The 19339-nt window shown below is 42.4% G+C and overlaps 1 protein-coding gene and 1 non-coding gene across 4 annotated transcripts in view; one reads left to right on the top strand and one right to left on the bottom strand.

Annotated features, from left to right (window-relative positions):
* The window catches only part of Trim2 (tripartite motif containing 2), a 108493-nt gene that overhangs the window by 31448 nt on the left and 57706 nt on the right, over positions 1-19339 (top strand). The gene's annotated exons all lie outside the window — the stretch shown is intronic.
* On the bottom strand, positions 18929-19034 carry LOC114085623 (U6 spliceosomal RNA). The gene has a single exon (XR_003581512.1). It is a non-coding gene; the product is annotated as a U6 spliceosomal RNA (small nuclear RNA).

Here is a 19339-nt window from a genome sequence, read left to right as displayed (position 1 = left end):
GCCCAGACCCCTCGCCCCGCAGGTCACCCCTACTTGAATCCGTTCTCTGACAGACAGATCCTGGTGAGGGATGATGAGGACAGACAGGGAAGCAACAGAGTTGGGGCTGGGAGGGAAGGAATTCGTGACCCCACGGGGCGGTCATTGTCTCAGCCCAGACCCGCCCGCGCCTCTTCAGCTGGAGCCCAGCAGCGGGCCTCCCTGGGGCGGAGCCTGTTGCCATGGAGACGGGCGCACAGCCGCAGACGCTCTGGGCAGGGCCGGGTCTGGGAGGCCAGAGCTGAGGTTGCAGGTTGTTGGAGATCACTGTGTGGAGGCCTAGCGGCCGGATTACCTGGCCAGGAAAGGACCATTTGTGAGGTTCTCTGTGTAATACGTGTTGGTTTAAGAATGTGAGCAAGAGAAAAATTGCGCTCTATATGCGTACTATGGATCGAAATGCATCTGCTATCAGGAATAACAAATTAGAGTAAAAAAAATAAAAATTAAAAAAAGAATGTGAGCAAGAGGAAGCCAGGAGCCTAGCAAGGCGTTATCAGCAACGTGCCCTCTAAGATGCCAACCCAGGGAGAGTTGCTGGGTAGAATCCCTAACTCCAAATCACTCCTGGACTGGGGTGTAGCTCAGTGGTAGAGCCCTAGCCTAGCATGCATAGGGCCCCGAGTTCCATCCCCAGCGCTGCAAACCAAACCGCTGGTAATTAAACAAGGTAAACCACGGAGCAATTGAGGAAGGAGCTGGGCATCACCTTGAATTTCATTGTTCATGTGACAAGTGTCAGCATGAAACTCCTTAGAAAAACAACATGTTCCTGTTGTGTGCATCAGTGTAGACTCAGGAATCTGGAGCTAGCACTGGGAGGTTTTATGCCAGGTATACTCTAAACAGAGAGTCCACTTTGAACTTCCCAAGTCAAACAGTGGCAAAGCAAATGAGCCTTCTGTTCACATGCTTACAAAGAACATGGAACAGCAGACAGACTGCTGAGCATTTGATTGACCCTTCACCCTCTCAGGAATATACCCAGGAGGAGAGCCAGGGCGGGTGCAGGTCACCTTGACCCACAGAAGTTGTAGACCCTTTTCTCCACCAATCTTTTATGCCTTCTTGGTCATGGAGCCAACTGCCAGCTCCACAGGTCACACCATAGATAAGACAGACATAGCATTTTCCATTTATCTTCCTTCTGTTTTCAAGAGAAGAGCCAGGTCACTCTTGTGAGAGCCTGCACTAGCCCAGACCTCCTTAACCTTTTATCCACAATAGGTGTTTTGGGTTGAACTGTGTCCCCCCGAGAAGATCTATTTAAGTCCTAAACCCTGATGCCTCATTTGGAAAGAGGTCTTTGCAGATGTAATCAAGTTAAGATGAGATCATACCCATATTAGGGTGGGCCCTAATCCAATGTGACTGGGATCCTTATAAGAAGAGAAAATGGGGTTGGGATGGGACCCAGTGGTGGAGAGCTTAGCATGTGCAAGGCCCTAGATCCATCCCTAGCACCACAAAAGAGAGAAAGGGAGAGAGAGAAAGTGAGCAAGCAGAGCCACAGGGAGGAGGCTATACTGTGAACAAGCAAAGATACACAGGAAGAAGAGGGCCAGAGGGCCGGTTGCGATGGAGATAGAGATCATAGTGACACATCTACAAGCCTGGGAAGGCCTGGGGCTACCAGAAGCTGGAAAAAGGCGAGAAACATCCTCCCCAAAGGCTTCAGAGGAAGCATGGCCCGGACAATGCCTTCAGTTTGGACTTCTGGCCTCCAGACTATATTGTCCTAAGCCATGTGGGTTTGCGGTACTTTTATTTATATATATATATATATATATATATATATATATATATATATATATAAAAGATGAGATCATACCCATATTATATATATATATATAAGAAAAAGCTCTGTTGCTATAAATAAATCAGTCTCCTGACTTCCATAAATCACTTCCCGGGTTCTTGGGAGAAGACATAATTAAGATTGTCAAATCAGAGGCCTTGATTTAGGGGAAGGGAGAGTTTTCTCAAGACCAAGATAGGAAAGTATATTTTCATTTACAAAGACAAAAAGATGACAATGGCTCGGGAGGCTGAGACAGGAGGATTGTAGGTTTGAAGCCAGCCTCAGCAACTTAGTGAGGCCGTAAGCAACCTGTGAGACCATGTCTCAAAATTTTTTTAAAGAAGGGCTGTAGATATGGTTCAGTGGTTAAGCGCCCTTGAGTTCAATCCCTAGGACCAAAAAAGAAAAGAAAAACAAATAAAAAGCTGAAACCCACAAATTATAGACTAAGGAATTTGATATCAAGTGTAATTCTAGAGAAGGATTATTAATGGGATAGTTCAGAAACACCTATAAAAGAAAGCAACCTGAGTTCTGTAAGAATAAATTATATCAGACCAATGGCAATTCCTTTTGGAGACCTACTGGACTCAAATATTAGTTGTCTGTTCAATATGCATCATATATGTCATATGAGAAAGGTGACAAGAAAAGTACCATTAACTCAGTAGTATTAATAAAAGGACATATGTGGAGTCAGGAAAAAGATGATTATTTTCTGTTCTCTGCTGGTTGTGTCTTCAGTTTTAGGCAATACCCTGTGGAAAATACAAAAAGTATTCTCGAGGGAGACAGGTGCTGGATCTGTGTCCCCTTTACTTCAAACACCACCTAGCTGAGAAGGGCTGTCCTGAATCCTGAGACCCAATCAACTGTGAGTTGGAGGAAGGGAATGTGTCCCCAGGACTGATTTTGAGGGGTTTTGTTTATGTCATTTATATTTGTATCCCTCATACCTAATACACTGCCCATCACATAATCATTTTGAGATGTACCATATTTAGGGGTGATCCCAATGCCGGGCCAGTTATAGTGTGACCTCATGGATGGAGCTGGCTCCATTGGTTCTCTGGTTAGTTCACATCTGTTCATATGATACCAACAGCTAAGGCCAACGTGATTCACCTACGATCATTTTCTGACAGTCTTACTTGGTCTAGGACCTCCTCATAGCCTCTGAAGAATGATCCCAATGTCTAAGATAGGGGTCCTTATCAGGAACCTGTTGGGGTTTATCCCAAACCACTCAACCCCACTGACTGCCAAGAGTGGACCTGTGAAATCCATCAGAACAACATCTCTTCCCCTCTGCCCATGCCTGAACAGAAGGCTGGAAACAGAGGTTCCTTACCATCCTCTTTCATAAGAACATTGGGCAATAGTTTTCATAGAGTTTTTGGAAAGCAAAGACAAGAAAAGTGAAAGAACAACTTCATTGGGCAGAGTTTGTAAGCTCTCGATTTCAGGTTGCCTCCTTCTGGCTGATTGTGCTTGTCTGTCTCTGAAACACATCGCCTCTTTAATCAGCTGGCTTTGTGCCACTCGGGAGTTGCCTGATGACCATTTCTGCTCTTGCCCATTCTGAAGGACCATCAGCGCACTCCGAAAGAGGAACAGAGAAAGCCACAAGACATGGCCTCTAGTTTACTTTTACTTCATAATGGCTACTCCACACTAAGTTGGTGACTTGGTCTTTCTAAACCTCAAATCCCATTCACATTAAAGCCTGTTCTACCCATTTCTGGGTTTTCTTTGAGGACCAAAGAGAAAATCTACTATGAAGGCATTTTCTAAATTATCACCCACTAAGCAGATATGTAGAATTGCTGCTTTCTAATGGTATCTAGTCCAAGTATTTTCCAATGGTGAGATGAACTTTGATCTTTATGCCATATTATATCGCCCATCCCTTGCATCATTCTGTCTATTTATTGGGCCGCTACACGTAACAGGCATTGCACTAGGAGCTAAGGAGTGAGAGATCAAAGATGAAAACCTCCAACTGGGTTTGGCAAAGAATCCCATAGAGCTCTCAGGAGTCGCACCCCATCCAGACTGGGTGTGGGAGTGTCTGGAGGCTGCAGGGGAAGTCAGAGAATCCTTCCAAATGTGAGTTGTGATTTTGCTGAGCTCTGAAGGAGTCAGAGGAGTTAACCAGAGGAAGATGAGAGTGTTCCTGGTAGAGCAAGTGGTACATGAGCTTAGAGGTGGGTGTTTCCCAAAGGGGGTGCTGTTGACAATTAGTGGGGACAAATGTATGGGCCTCTCCCGTGCCTTGGGGGATGTTTGGCATCCCTGCCTCAGAGCTAAATGTCAGTAGTACACCCATACCCACACCCAATGTGACAGTTCAAAATGCATACCTGACCACTTCATGGGGCATCCCATGGTTGAGGGACACTGCTGAGAAGATTCATGGAGGAATTGGAACTAGAATATGACTAGGTAAGACAGAAGGAGCAGAAAAATTAGGAAGGCAGATTATAAATGCCCTGTATGCCATCTGAAGATTACTTCCTAGAAGGAATTTCCTTGATAGACCATATACAAAGTGTTTGGATGGAGTCTGGCACATAATACAGGGTCAATAAATTCTGGATCACTATCTCTCAGGATCCCGCCCAACCCTATTAGTCACAAATGCACATCAGAGATTCAAATGCACACCACAGTCAAACTGGCTGATGACAGTTAATGCTAATGTCCCTTCAACTGGACAGAAACAGTGACAAGGGGAAAGATCTCTCCAAGGAGTCAGTAAGGTGTGCAGCAACCTTAATCCCCAGGATCTTGGGCTCTTTTCTGGTGTGTGTGTGTGTGTGTGTGTGTGTGTGTGTGTGTGTTGCTGATCAAACTCATGGCTTTGTGAATGCTAAGCACATGCTCTACCACTGACTTGACATACTCAGCCCCACCTCTCTGCCCTTGAGGCCCCACATCTGGTTGCTGGAAATCTCAATCCAGGCAAACTCTAACCCAGAAAGAAAAAGATCAAAGGCCACTATCACCTCTACCCGTCACTAGGGAGTGCCAAGGTGAAGATACCGTGGAGTGCTAATACATCCTGTGGCAACCCAAGCCCCAACTTCTAAGCACTTGTGCTCACTGCCGTAGCATGAACTAAAAATAAGGCTGCATTTTTCTATAATCAGCAATGTTATGTGTATTTGTTAGGTTCCAGCCTGGCCCTCAAACCCCATTTTACCCATATAGTAATTAAACCATAGCGGTGAAGGTATTTGGAACCCCACTATCCTATGTAATGCTATTTCCAAGGAAGAGGTGTTTCTAATTCCAAGCAAAAGATTGAAAAGAAATATGACCCCCATTTGTCATACCCTTACCCAGATTCCAGTCATACTTAGCTACTACTCTTTTACTGTTATTATTATTATTATTATTTGGTACTGGGGATTGAACCCAGGGGTGCTTAACCACGGAGCCACATCCCCAGCCCTTTTTTGTATTTTATTTAGAGACAGGGTCTCATTGAGTTGCCTAGGGCCTTGCTAAGTTGCTGAGGCTGGCTTTGACCTTGCGATCTCCCTGCCTCAGCCTCCCGAGTCTCTGGGATTACAGGCATGCACCTCCAAGTCTTTACTTGTGCTGTGCTCTGTGCCTGAAATGCTCTTGCAAATCATATCCCTCCTGTGGGCACCCAGAGCACACAGTTCCTCTCGCTGTCAAGCACTTGCCACTCCACATTACAATGGCCTGTTTATTAATCCATCTTCCAAACTGGACTGTGACCTTGCCAAAGGCTCAGAATTCATTAAATTCTTCTCTGTGTCCTCAGTGCCTAATCAATACCTGAAACCTACTCCATTTTCAGTAAGTGTTCATTTGAATGAATGATTGAATAAGTGCACCTTCTCTGACTCTAAGCTCAGCTGCAAGACCAGGATCTCTCCCACTTCTCCATCTTCTGCGAACAGAGACCCAATCCATATACATAACCTTAAGAATCTGGGTTGCATGGAGACAGAGAAGGAGGGAGAGAAGGAAGAAAGGATGTGCTGGGGGAGGGGCCAGCATTTAATGCATTTGGATTTGGGATGGGCTCAGTAGCAGAGTGAAAAGAGGTGAGGACTCCCTCCACAGCAGGCCAGATACCTTTGTGAGGACTTGTTCTAGGAAGAGGACACTGTGGGGTGGGACAGCCTGCCTGGAGTTTCAGGAATTGATCCTCATTAAACTATAGGCTTCTGAAGCAGGGCATAGGTCCACACAGAATCTCACACACAAATGTTTACAGCAGCCTTATTCATAATAGCCAAAAAGTGGACAAACCCAAATGTCCATCAAATAATGAGAATGGATAAATAGGGTGTGCTGTATGCACACAGGGGACAATGGCCATGAAAAGGAATGAAATAGTAATAGATGCTACAACATGGACAAACTTTGAAAGACAGAGCCAGACACATAAGATCACACAGATGATTTCATTTATGTGACAAATATATATTTACTTGTATGGCAGAGTCCCATAGAAAGTAGAAATATATAGACAGAAAGTAGATTGGTGAGTATTTAGGCCTACGGGAGGTGGGAAGGGAAGTTGGGCCTGACAACTAGAGGGTATAACATCGTTGTTGTTGTTCTATTTTGAGGTGATGAAAATGTTCTAAAGTTAACAGTGGTAATAGTTGCCCACTTCTGTGAATGCACTAGAAGCCACTGAACTGTATATTTTATACAGGAGAATCACATAGTATGTGATTTATATCTCAAAGAAGCTATTTAAACACATGAAACTCTGTAGCAGATGGTCACCTGTGCTTTGGAAGACTGTGTGCCAAAATTCACGTGTCCATGCGTTTCCAGGGTCTGTTGACTTCCCTGGGTTCTCTGTGATCTCCTGGTCCTCTGCTACCACCACTGGTAACTGCTCTCCGAAGCCAAGGCCCCTGTGAGGGCTCAATGCAATGCTTGACTACAGAAAGAATATAATAAATATTAATGGAAGCAATGTAATAAATATTAATGTAATCAAACATGCAGATCAAATATGTAGTCTTATTGAAATAAAAATGATTAGTGATCACTTTGATAACTGAAAAGGATACAGTGTTCTGTTTTGAAAAAGGAGTTGAAAAAAAGAGTGATTGTGAATTCCATTCCCATATGTAAGGTTTTTTTTTTTTATTCTAAAGTATTATTTGTAATATGAGGCTCTATCACTTTTCCTGTTTTAGGGGATTGAACCCATGCCTGCATGCCAGGCAAGTGCCCTACCACTGAGCTACATCCTCAGCTCTCCTAATCATTTTATATACCTATTTGTTGACCACTTTCATACTATTAATATTTTTTTTAGTTATACATGAACACAACATCTTTATTTTGTTTGTTTATATTTATGTGGTGCTCACATGTGCTCTACCACTGAGCCACAACCCCAGTCCTACTGTTAATATTTTTTAAGTAAATTTAAGAAGTTGGTAAGAAATTAGGTTATGCGAATATGTAGTTTGTCAAGTTTCTTAACCTTCAACAGAAAACTTCATCATCAGAAAAGAGGGTCTGCTGTCTCCTCAATCAGATGAATGCACCATAAGCCTTTTCTCTGAATGAGTAGAACTACAAAAAGCAGAAAACTGTTTTTTGCAATGGGGAGGTTGGCAAAGGTTTGTGAAACTGGACCTTTTTTTTTTTTTTTTTTTTTTTTTGCTTTTTAAAAGCTACTTGAAACATCTAAGGCAATGGGTTCTTTTTCTTCTTCTTTCTTTCTTCTCCCCCCACCCCTTTTTTTTGACCAACCAAGGTTAGCGGGTGCTCTCACACGCACCCCAAACACTCCTCTAAATCTGAACTTCCCTATACTTGGTTTTTTCCCCCTCGAATCTCTTCTCCCTGCGTGGCAGCACATCTTCTCTCTGATCTGTCACGCTCGGGTACCAATCCTGGCTGCGTTGCGCAGGCGACGTGCGCGGTCGCCTCTCCTCCCCGCGTGCATCCCGCAGCCCCACTCGGGGGATGGAGCCCGGCGGCCGTGCCGGCGCGCGAGCAGCTGACTGCTGACTCAGAGGCGCAGCGAGCCGCCCGCGAATCTCGGCGCAGCTCGCTGCTGCATCCCTATCCCACAATCCCTTGCCGGGCTTGCTGCAGTCCTTTCCACGGACGCCGAGAGAAAAGATGTCCTATAAGATAAAGATTGATTGGTCTGAGTGCCGAAGGGGGTCTCCCACTTGTTAATGACCCAGAAACAGTCCTGCCGACTTGGCTGAGCCTCCTCTCGTTTCCTCCATTTTCCTCCTCCTCTGTCCTGTTCCTGAGCTGGCACATCCCTCCCTAGAGCAGAAGATATGCTGGGCTTCTGATGATGGCTGCACTGCATGGTAGGGAATTTTAACCAGTCTCTTTGCATGGTGCTTCCAGACTTGAGATGGTAGCAGAAATGGGCTTTGTTCTTTTGGATTGCCGCGGAGCTCCAGCGACAGACTCGGGAGGATTTAATTCTTCTTTGCCTGATTAGTCTGTCTGCAGAAATGGGTAGGTTCAGAGGTCCGGGCTGCTTCGTGCTGTGCCAGGTTGATAACTGATTTCTCCTGCTCTCTCTTGTATCTGGCCTCCTCACCCCCACCCCTTTCTGATAGTGGTGCTGCATGCTCCATAACTCTTTAGAGACCCACTGCTTGCTTAAACAAAGGCATCAAATTAACCAGTTGTGGGGGCAAAGTTATGCAAGATTTTTTTTTTTTTTCCATCAAGTTCTATGTGAATTTGCTAGGTTTTAGGTTTTATCTTTATTTTTTTTTTCCTGGTCTTTATTTGAATGTTGTCTTGGTTTGTTTTAAGTAAAAAAAAGAAAAAAAATCCCTGTATCTTTCTGTTGAGATGAAATATTTAATTTGCAGGATTCCTTCCTCTATACCCCAGGGTGGAGGAGAACGTGGGATGCACCCTCCCCCACCCTGCCCTCTGTTAAGAGAACCCTGGGGTTGAGTTCCATGGCTCCCAGTTACCATTGGAAACCCATTCATTCAAAATGCACGACTCGACCCTCTGAATTCTGAATGCCATTGAGAACCAGCAAACAAAAATACACAGCAGATGATTTCTTTCTTTCAGATAATTTTTTTTTTCCTGCCTTGGAAGTACAATCAAATCTGGGTGGAGCTCAATGGTAGCAATACACTGAGCAGGGGAAAAAAAAAAAAATCTTTGGTTTGGCCCTTAGGTTTCACTTCCTTAAACTGTGGGTAATATTTTTGTATCAGAGCTTTTTCTACAAGAATGCCCCACCCTGTCTTTAGTTCTTCTTGTAGGAGATAGAAGAGCACGCAGAAAGGCTATTGAAAGCTAAAAATTGAATGTTAATCAATGCATTCAGAATCAAAAGAGAAAATATTTTTGTCTGAAGAAAAGATCATTTCAATGTCCTAGCTTTCAAGAACATATAGACTCAGGATGAGGTATTTAAAAAATTATCAGTTCGTTTCTTCAGCTTGGATCATATTACAGCAGTTTTATTCCTTGTGAATAAATCGGAGGTTTCTTAAAAACCTACAGTATGTAAGAAGAGCCATTTGTTTGCTCAGATCTTTAAACTGATTTCTCAAATAGTATTAGGATTCATTTTGCCTAGGGTGAATTTTGGGGGGCTTTCATTAATTTGGGGGGCAGATGCTTTATTGGCACTGTTCCTAATCCACTGTGATGTTAAATAATGCAGGCCCCTCCCCAGCAAGCACACAATGAGAAGTTTCATGTGCACTGTGGTAGGAGAAAGCCGCTTTCTTATGCCAAGATCTCAGTTGGTAGCCCTTCCTGAACCACTAAGCATTTCTTTCCAATTTCTCCTAGAAAGACCCAAGTGATTTGCATTGCAAAGGTTAAAACTCGGCTGAATGTAAAAAATTCTCAGATAGAATGTGCTTTCAGAATATGTGAATGCAGCATATTTAACCCACACGTTTGTCTAAAAAGGGGGAATAAAATCTACACATTTTCACCATAGTTAATGTTCCAATCCTGAGATGACTTAATTGTTAAGATTTAGAGGATAACAAAAGATTAGTAGACTTTGTGATTTGTGAAAGTCAAAACACTCATTCTTTGTCTTTACTAAGAAATGAAAATGGTCTTCATCCGGATAACTTTAGGCTTTAATTTCTCTAAGCTTTTGACCTTCTTTTTTTTATCTTCATTAAATAGGAAAAATCCTGTTTATTCCCAGGTTTCTGCACAAGGAAAAAAAAAATAAGAAAAATCCCAAATATGTAGCAATTTTTAAAATTTACCAAAGTTTAATTTTGAAGATTCTCTCATACCCCTTTTCATTCTCTCTGATAAAACTAACACTTTAACCAAATATTTGTAGGTATTATTGGGATATACAGAAGAGAAATACTTTCAAACTTGAAAGCATTTACTGCCAAATTATTTATATCTTGGGGTTTTTTCCTCCCAGTGGGGTTGGAACCCAGGACCTTGTGCATGCTAGGCAAGCACAGTACCACCGAGCTACACTCCCCCAGCCCCTTCGTAGTTTTTCTTTTTTTTCCCTCAAAAAATGTGAGCAAATGACTTCCACATTGTGACAAAATGACAATTTGCACACAACTGTAACAGCTTTCTTTTTTCAATTCTCTGTTGCCATTTGTGTCTCTATTGCTTATACAAGTGTTTCAGTGTCACAGTACAATTTGCTGTCAAATGAGGGTTTTTTTTTTTAATATTTCTATTGTGCAGATTGTCTGAATTTAACCAATTAGGTTTCTTCCTGAATTTGGAGTTTTAGATTAAGACTAGAAAGTGAGAAAAAAAAATGAGTTAAGTAGTCAAATAGCATCATTGAAAAACCAGGGGTTGCTGCTTTTTGTCTACTAATCTCACATCCCTGCTCCTTGACCCTCTCTGCCTTCTTAGTCTCAATAGCCTCCATTTTTCCACTAAGTGCTGTTTATTATTTTTCTTGAAAATCTATTAATTGAAGGAAACATTGTAGCCAACAACAGAATTAAATAATGTACTTCCTATACTCCAGTGGCCAAAAGGGGTTTACTGCCACTTAGGCTTGTGTCTCTTGAAGTTCTGATGATAAATAAATTTCTCTGCCCACTTCTTGTCAGCCTCTCCCCATCCCCAGAGTCTGTCCCCACCACTGAGCACCCTGGCTGTCCGCTGCCTTTCTTGCGGTCCAAGAATGCTCAGCCTCTTTGTGTCACCCACAAGGAAAGCAAGGGGAGAGAGACTTGACAGGATGATTGATGGAGGGAGAAGAGACCCCACTCATCTTGATTGTCCCAGGGTACCGAAAGGGTCAATCAGCCCAACCACTTAACACTCCATCACACCGAAGCAGCCTCTGAAAGTTGGAAAACCCAAATCAAAGCTTAAGACCTGAAGCCAAAGGTGAGGCTTTCTATAAAGAAGGCAATGGCCAACGATGACCTAGCTACACTGAAGAGAGACATCGGGGACACAGGTGTAGGTATTATGGAGAGAAGTTAGAGTTCAGCTCAAAAATCAACCGTGATATAGAAAAAGGCAGCACATCATACATTGGACCCTGGAAATTAAAGGGAGTGACTTGGGAAATTGGGTACATCCTTGCCTGGAGACAAGTTAAAGTAGACAGCTCTTTAATTGATGCCCCGCCCCCTACACACAAGCACACACACACACACACACACATACACACACACTACACACACTATCAGGAAAGAGAATGCATCCAGCCTTCTAATTTATAAAATGGCCCATCTGGGATAGAGGCTTGATTTAACTGGAAGTGGGTCACCCTGTTTTAATTTCACTTAATATTGTCCTCTTTTCTTTCTTCTAGTCGTTCCTCGGTAACAGTGCAAATTCAATTACAGGTGAATGCTAGAAGGCTCATCACTTAAAATAACTACAAATACCTGTTTCTCTAAGCATGCTTTCACCTGTGCCTTGCACGCTAGGTGTCACCTGCTCTGGCAGGTAGAGGGTAATATATGAGTTATAAATAATCTTAATGGTTCAAGATTTCCTTTTTATAAATGTACCAAAAGATTTTTTATCTCCAGAGATGGTGCATGATTTTTGCCTGCCCACACCCTTGTCACTGGCCCAAGAACAAAAATGTAAGCGTAGTAATAAATAAATTTACCCAAAGGGGCAAGAAAGAGAAGCGTCATAAAACTAGACTGTAGGAATGGGATTGAAGCCAGGTGCTGAGGTACACACCTGCAATCCCAGCTCCTCAAGGAAGCTGAGGCAGGAGGATCCCAAGTTCAAGGCCAGCCTGGGCAATGTAGCAAGACTCTGTCTCAAAATGAAAAAAACACTTAGGGACATATCTCTGTGGTAAAGTGCCTCTGAGTTCAATGCCTAAGCTGCCAAAAAAAAAAAAAGATAGGTTGGGGCTGTAGCTCAGTGGTAGAGCGCTTGCCTCGCAGATGTGAAGCCCTGGGTTTGATCCTCAGCACTACATAAAAATGAATCAATCAATCAATCGTGTTCATCTAAAACTGAATGTGTGTGTGTGTGTGTGTGTGTGTGTGTGTGTGGATAGAGTACATGCAATCAAATATACTTCTACTCACCCACAAATCACATGTTAGAATTTCATTTTTCAGAGGACTCTTGGCTTCTGTTCCCCAGCCATGTTCCCTAGACCAGCCTGACAAGTTAGTTTGGTCAACTCCATTCCCTTCTCGCTTTTCTCTTCTATCTTTCTTTGTTCTTCCTCATGCTGGTGTCAGCAACGAAGAGTCTGGATTCTTTCTGATCCAAACAGTTTTGTTTTGGGGATGAGAAACGTGGTCTAAATCTTAGAATTGCAGACACAGGCATTTTTCTCTTTTTTCATCTCCTATCAAATTCTTTTCCATTTGGTGGTAATTTCCACCAAGTTGTGAAAGTAAGCCAGGAAAAACACCAGAGATGATGTGAGGAAAGAAATGCTGGGGCAGGGTTTTTCTGCACAAGGATTTAGTTGTGGGATTGCTGCATTATTTCCCCACCACAGGCTGCGTTTAGTTAGCAAAGCCCCCACTAAAAAGGAACGTGTGTGCCATCTTCTCAGACTTTTTATGACCGTGCATATGTGTACTCAATATGTGTTTATTTATTTTTCTGCATATGTGATCATGTTAAAATATGTCACTACTATTTACCCTCTAACCAGGGCTCATGGCCAATGCCTATAATCTCAGTGACGGGGAGGCTGAGGCAGGAGGATCGCAAGTTCAAAGCTAGCCTCAGCAACTTAGCTAGACCCTGTCTCGAAACACGGGGGGAAGTGAGCTGGGGATGTAGCTCAGTGGTAGAGTGACCCTGAATCCTCAGTACCACATTAAATAAATAAATAAATAAATGTATTATGTTCATCTACAACTTAAAAAAATCTTTTTTTAAATTACTCTCTAGATGAAAGCTTATATTGCTAAGCCTTAGATTGTCCTTCACAGGGAGCAGGTGATGTCTAATGACAAATGACAACGTTCACAATCGCTATGCTTTTTGTCACATAAGTCCGCAAATGTTCTTTTCTTCTACTGTGCTTAAGTATGTTTCCATGTCATGCTCTGTTAGTTCAATTCATTTAAAAAATAATAAGTGGCTCTTAAGTACTAGGCTTACATAGTTCTATATGTTGAGACTACTGGGATGAGTAGTCAGACAAAAATCTCTGCCCTCAGTCAACCTAACACTGGCTGGGTGGGATGGCAGTGCAGGGGGTAGAAAGACAGTATGTAAAATAAATAGATTACATACAGTATTAGGAGTTTTTTGGTTGGTTGTTTTTCGGCTTGTGCATGCTGGATAAGTGTTCTACACTGAGCCACACAGCCCCAGCTAGAAGGTGTCTTAATTAGATTTCTTGCTCTAACCAAACACCATAGACTAGGTGCCTTAGACAACATGAATTTATTTCCTACAGTTCTGGAGGCTGGGAATTCTGAGATCAGGTGCCAACATGGTGAGGTTCTGATGAGGGCTCTCTTCTGGGTTTTGACAGATGGCCTTCTTGTATCCTCATGTGGAAGAGAAAGCGTGATCTCTTGTGTCTTAGAAGGCACTAATCCCGTCATGGGGACCTAATTTCCAAAGGCTCAGTCTTCACCTACCATCACGTTGGGAACTAGGGCTTCAATATGATTTTGGGAGACTGGGGCACAGATAAGGTACAAGGGCCTGGGGATGAGCTGCCCTTCCACACAGGAACGGATGGTCACATGGAGCAGGTGACACCGAACAGAGCCTGGAGCGGGGAGTGAGCACCTTCATAAGCTCACTGCTGCTGCTCCCACCTCCCAGCCAGTCTGCCGCATGGAGGCTACGAGAACTGGTTAATGTCGTTATCAATCTAATGTTGACTATGTCACTTAAAAATGGCTTCCCTACCTTCGCTTCTCTACCCTGTCCTTTCTGTTGACCTTTTGTCATCTTGATGGATGTTAGCTCCAGCATCCAAAAGCAGGGGTGCTCCATCAGGTACAAGGTTCCAGGCACGTTGTCACGGGCATCCCTCTAGAAATTAGTTTTGCTAATCTCCAGCTGAAGAGTAGGTCTGTCTGTCTTCTGATCATCTTTATTATCGTGCACTGATTTCTGCTGGTGAGGAGGCTGGAGAAGTTCTCTAGACACCTCCAGAGAGGAAAAGGGGACCAGAAACTGGTAGTGCCCAGACACTCTGATGAAAGGCTCTTTTGTATTTTTGCATATCCCTCATGGAATGTTCGGAGGGATGGCAGGCTCCCACAGTGCTCACTGGCATAGTTACTCTGAGCACAGTGTCCCTTTAGGAGCAGTCAAACATGTCCCTATTGTGAGTACTGCCATTATGTTCAGGGAAGGAGTGTTATCTTGGCAATGTTTTGGGGATCTTTAGGGATTGGAAATTTCGTGTTGATCCTGGGAGTTCTAAAAATCCAGATGCCTTCAACAGGTCACTTGTGACAGATTTGTGATATTGTCATGATTTTAAATTAGTGTTAATGAGTAAACGTAATTCAGTTGCTTGGTAAATGAGCAATACTAACAAAGACTTGTGTCATCCACGACACTACTTATTATTAAATTAGAAAGCGAAAACAAATTTTTCAACTTTAAAGCATAAAAATGTTGGCTTAAGAAATTCCATTTAGTCAACATATGTCATTTGATTACAACAAATGTTTATCTTTGCCCTGAGTCTAAAATTCTAAGGTTCAGAAAAAGAATAAATACCAATTTGATGTGTTTGCTTTTGTCCATACCTATTGTGGCTCTGATTATTTCAAAGGGTAATATGAAAAACTTTCAAAAGCTATTGTAAAGAAAATTCTTATTTTTTAAATCTTTTATTGATTTTATTTTTTTTAAATACATGACAGCAGTAGAATGCATTACAATTCTTATTACACATATAGAGCACAATTTTTCATCTTTGTATATATAGTATGTTGAGGGCCACAGTTGGAATGACGCTTAGCATTTTGCCAGCGAGCCATTGAGATGATAATGGTTAAATTAAGCTGCATATTCAGTTGTATATAGACCCCTGCTGTCCGCCTCAGGCGCCCCCGCTACTTTGGAGTTCTCCCGGGGATTCCTGGGGAGTTCGCATTGGTTGGGGAAGTTCCAGAGGAGGGATTTCCGGTTGGTGGTTCCTGGAAGGGCCATGTGGGTAGCGTCCATAGTTTGGCGAGCAATAAAGGAGTTCCTGTTTTGAACCTACAAGTGCCGCTTGGCGGCTAGGCTCGGTTATTTTGTGCTGGCATTTGGTGGCCCTGCAGGGAACGCCTGAGGGTAAGTGATAAGGTAAACTGCTCGCTCCTGAGGGCAGTGCGAGAGGATGGGTAACCATTTAAAGATTCTTCTTTCGTTTTGTTTTGCTTTTGTTTTAAGTTGCCAGTCCCTGGAGATGGGTGGGACAGAAGAAAAACCGCTCACATCTGAGGAAAAACTGTTTGCGTCTGAGGAACAGATAGGGAGAAAGGACGATGGACATTTCAGGAGGATAGAAAGGCTGATATAATGAATTTTTGTTGCATTTTTGTTTCATTTTGTCTCGGTTTTGTTTTGCATTATCTTAGTGAGGGGTATCTTCATCACGGAAATATGGAATTAAAAATTAATAAGAACCAAACCGAAAGGGCGTTAAGTAAAGTGCTAGAGGAAGGAGGCATCTCAGTAAAATCAAGAACAGTTAGGGCATACGTTAAGACGATACAAAGGTGTAGCCCATGGTTCATTAAAGAGGGGTTGTTAAATATATCACAATGGAACCATCATGGTGAAGATTTAAAAAAGATACAAAAGGAAAGCCCAGGAACTCTGCCAGTTGGCACATTACCATTATGGACATTGGTATAATCTTGTTTGCTTAGTCTAGGAGAAGACATTTTAAATCAAGGAAAAGAGGAAGTCTCTCGAGTTAGGGGAAAAAAGTTTAGAGAAGGAGGGGCTATCTGGAGAGAAGTTACAACGGGAAGTTGCTACTAACAACTTTCTATTACCAGAGGGCATAAGTGTCCAACCAACAGCTCCACCTATGGAGACAACATATGCTGAGTGGCCCTCAACCCCCGTAGTTGATAGATGGGATCCTGAGACAGAACCTCAAAGATTAGCATGCCCTGTATTTGAGGCGGCAGGAGGACAGTGAACTCACCATGTTTTAGATTTCAAAACAGTGAAGCAGCTAAAAGAGGCTGTAACAACCTATGGTCCTCAAGCACCCTTCACTGTAAGCTTGGTCGAATCCATTACCAACTTGAACATGACGCCAGCAGATGGGACTAGTATATGTAAAGCTGTGCTAAATGGAGGACAATACCTGTTATGGAAGGTTGCCAATGAGGAATTTTGCACGGAGACGGCTAGGCAAAATGCAGCAACCGGTTATCCTCATAGAAATCTAGATATGTTGTTAGGAAAGGGACCTTATGAGGATCAGCAGCAACAAATCAGATATGATCCTGCTATATACTCACAAATTGCTGCAGATGCAGTTAGGGCATGGAAGACTTTACAAGGACATGGAGATTTACAAGGTCAATTATCTAAGGTAATACAAGGAGCCAATGAACCTTACGCTGAATTTGTAGATAGGCTTAATTAAACAGCTACCAGAGTTTTTGGGGATACAGAACAAGCAATGCCATTAATAAAACTGGCTTATGAGCAAGCAAATCATTGGTGCAAGGAGGCCATTAGACCATGGAAACATAAACTTAAACACATATATTAAATTATGTAGAGACATTAATGAACAAGGGCAAGTCTTGGCAGCTGCAGTACAACAGGCTTTAGATGCCAGGCCAAAAACATTGCTACAATTGTGAACAAACAGGACATTTTAAAAGGAATTCACGCCAATTCATGCCTTTATACATGTACTTTGGTTTTTTTATCATTACAATTCTTAATACACATATATACTACAATTTTTCATATCTGTTTGTATATAAAGTATGTATATAAAGTCTTCATACATGTACTTTGGATAATGATGTCCATCACATTCCACCATCCTTGCTAATCCCCTGCCCCCTCCCTTTCCCTCCCACCCCTCTTCCCTATCCACAATTCATCTAATCCTCCCATGCTCTCCCTCCCTACCCCATGATGAGTCAGCCTCCTTATATCAGAGAAAACATTTGGCATTTGGTTTTTTGGGATTGGCTAACTTCACTTAGCATTCTTTTCCAACGCCATCCATTTACCTGCAAATGTCATGGTTTTGTTATTTTTTAATGCTGAGTAAAATTCCATTGTGTATATATGCCACATTTTTTTTCATCCATTCATCCACTGAAGGGCATCTAGGTTGACTCCACAGTTTAGCTATTGTGAATTGTGCTGCTATAAACATTGATGTGGCTGTGTCTCTGTAGTATGCTGTTTTTAAGTCCTTTGGGTATAGTCCGAGGAGAGGAATAGCTGGGTCAAATGGTGGTTCCATTCCCAGATTTCCAAGGAATCTCCATACTGCTTTCCATATTGGCTGCACCAATTTGCAGTCCCACCAGCAATGTATGAGTGTACCTTTCCACCCACATTCTTGCCAACATTTATTGTTGTTTGTCTTCATAATAGCTGCCATTCTGACTGGAGTGAGATGACATTTTAGAGTAGTTTTGATTTGCATTTCTCTGATTGCTAGAGATGATGAGCATTTTTTCATATATTTGTTGATTGATTGTATATCCTCTTCTGAGAAGAGTCTGTTCAGATCCTTGGCCCAGTTGTTGATTGGGTTATTTTTTTTTTTGGTGTTTAGCTTTTTGAGTTCTTTATATACCTTAGAGATTAGTGCTCTATCTGATGTGTGAGGGGTAAAAATTTGCTCCCATTCTGTAGGCTCTCTATTCACCTCACAGATTGTTTCTTTTGCTGAGAAGAAACTTCTTAGTTTGATTCCATCCCATTTACTGATTCTTGGTTTTAATTCTTTCACTATAGGAGTCAAGAAAATTATTTTAACTGATAAATTCAATATCATCTTTCTTCCATTCTTTCCTATTTCATTCATGCTGGGGAATGGACCCAGGACTTTTATACATGTTACTCTTACCACTGAGCTATATCCCAGTCCTCAATATCTTCTTCCTCTTTTTTTAACATTTATTTTTTAGTGATAGGTAGACACAATACCTTTATTTTACTTTTATGTGGTGGTGAGGATCGAACCCAGTGCCTCAAGCATGCTAGGCAAGAGCTCTTCCTCTGAACCACAACCCCCAGTCCTCTTTTTTTTTTTTTTCCTTTATTGTACCAGGGATTGAAGCCAGGGGTGTTCAACCACTGAGCCACATCCCTAGTCCTTTTTATTATTTTTTAAAATTTTGAGACAGCATCTCACTAAATTGCTTATAACCTCTCTATTGCTCAGACTGGCTTTGAATTTCGATCCTCCTGCCTCAGCCTCTTGAGTAAGTGGGATTATAGGCATGTGACACCTGGACTGTCTTTCTCCTTGTCATTGTCTAGTAATAGGCATTGAACCCAGGGATGCTCTACCAGGAGGCTATACCCAATCCTTTTTATTTTTTATTTTGAGATAGGATCTTGCTAAATGGCCAAGGCTGGACTCAAACTTAGGATCCTCCCACCCCAGCCTCCTAAGTAACTGTGAATCCAGGTGTATGCCACCGTGCCCATCCCTCAATATCATTTTTTAAAATATATGAATATTTGTGCCATCCTTGTGCAGGGGCTATGCCAATTTTTTCTATGTCATTCAAATTTTAATGTTGCTGAGGTGAGCACTCTATCATTTTTATGCTCTCCACACTTGTGAAACATTTTTGCTTTGTGGTGCTGGGGATGGAACCCAGGGCCTTGCACTTGATAGGCGAGCATTTGGCCTCAGAGCTACATTCCCAACCCTAAACTTGTTTAAGGTTAGATTTCATCAACTTCTCTGATAAGGCAGAAAACTTGAAATCTGAGCTTTCTGATTCTGATTTTACTGGATGACCTTGGGCAAGTCATTTAAGCCCTCAGGTTTGGTTTCCTTATCTTTAAGATAGACAGATTCTTTCCTTACCGATTCTGAAGTCATAGGGATGTGGTTAA

Source organism: Marmota flaviventris, chromosome 7 (genome assembly GCF_047511675.1).
Source record: "Marmota flaviventris isolate mMarFla1 chromosome 7, mMarFla1.hap1, whole genome shotgun sequence".
Lineage (NCBI taxonomy): Eukaryota > Metazoa > Chordata > Mammalia > Rodentia > Sciuridae > Marmota > Marmota flaviventris.
This window is presented reverse-complemented; position numbering and strand designations above follow the sequence as displayed.